General features: G+C 41.5%; 1 pseudogene; it reads left to right on the top strand.

Moving 5' to 3' along the window:
- Positions 1-845: 845 nt before the first annotated feature.
- On the top strand, positions 846-1,276 carry LOC138170198 (large ribosomal subunit protein eL30 pseudogene; annotated as a pseudogene).
- The last annotated feature ends 213 nt before the right edge of the window (positions 1,277-1,489 follow it).

Here is a 1,489-nt window from a genome sequence, read left to right as displayed (position 1 = left end):
TAACATTTAACCAAATAATATCAAGTAGCTCTAATAAAAGTCATACCTAAAAAGAAGATAGAACATGAAGAAAATATACATAATCCCTTTGTTGCAGTTTAAATACAGGGACACCAAAAACTGTTGAGGTGGGGCTTTGCCCTCCCAAAAACTTTTGGAGTATCATTACATGTTGTGGTGGAAATGTCCCAAAGAATTCAGAGTCAGACCAACTCTAATCCAAGTATAGGTATTTATTGAGATTGACTCCTCTCATGAAGTGGGCTATTTCCAAGAGGAACCAGCAACTTTAGAGAAAGCAAGATGGATTTTATAGGGTAAAGATGCAATTACATTACAGAAATTTACATAGAATAGAGGAATATCATTAAAATTAAAAAGGCATGAGGAGTTTCTTAAGGGATGAGGTAATGGAGGAGGAGTACCATCTATGGTTCAGTGGTTAAACATTCTGGTCATTCTGCCCTCCAACTGGCTAGGTATTGTGGTCCTGTCTGATTAAGACAGATAGTCAGGTATAATACAAAAATACACCTGTTTCTGTGGGAATGGGTCTGGGGGCAGTGTCCAGGTAGAGGCAGGAGCTAGGTTCCCATCACATGGACACACCTGCTGTTTTTGTGGGAACTAAGAGTTCAGGGACACACCTGCTGTTCCAGTGAGCAGTGAGGCATATACAAATAAGTCAGGACATTAACAGGGGGCTAGGAAGGTGCAGTGGGCCTGCTGTTCAGTAGGGCCAGGCATTTAATGAAGTTAGAATATTGGGGCTAGGCCTTTCTTGCTTCTCAGCCATCTTGGTGGCAGGTCTCTGGCTGAAGTTCTCCTGCACCGCAGACAGGAAGATGGTGGCCCCAAAGAAGATGAACAAGCCACTGGAGTCCATCAACTCGAGGCTCCAGCTGGTCATGAAAAGAGTCAAGTGCTAGACTACAAACAGACCCTGAAAATGATCAGACAAGTCAAAGCCAAATTGGTCATCTTAGCCAACAACAGATCAGCCTTGAGGAAATCAGAGATTGAATATTATGCTATATTGGCCAAAACTTGTGCACATCACTTCAGTGACAATAACATTGAATTGTGTACAGCATGTGGGAAGTACTACAGAGTATGTACATTGGCTATCATTGATCCAGGTGATTCTGATATCATTAGAAGCAAGCCAGAACAGACCAATGAAAAGTAAACTGTATAAAAGCATACTTTAATAAACCGGGCCAAAACTTGTTTTTTTTAGAAAAAAGAATATTGTGTCTGGGGGCAGCTTTATTAGGATTCCATCACCTTAATCCAGGAGGACAGTCTCCTCCTACTACCTTGTTCTCTGGGGAAAGTGAGCTGATGCATAAAGAGGTTACTTCAAAGCATTTGCCCTCACTGTTTACTTCCAAATATGGCACAATAGGCTTGATCCCTTAATGCAGGAGAATACATTTGGACTATATCAGACACATTGTTCTTTGGGGCCTCACTCTTTACAGAGCTT

This window comes from Petaurus breviceps, unplaced genomic scaffold (genome assembly GCF_028583685.1).
Source record: "Petaurus breviceps papuanus isolate PSGF00001 unplaced genomic scaffold, PetGlider_PUasm1.0 38, whole genome shotgun sequence".
NCBI lineage: Eukaryota > Metazoa > Chordata > Mammalia > Diprotodontia > Petauridae > Petaurus > Petaurus breviceps.
This window is presented reverse-complemented; position numbering and strand designations above follow the sequence as displayed.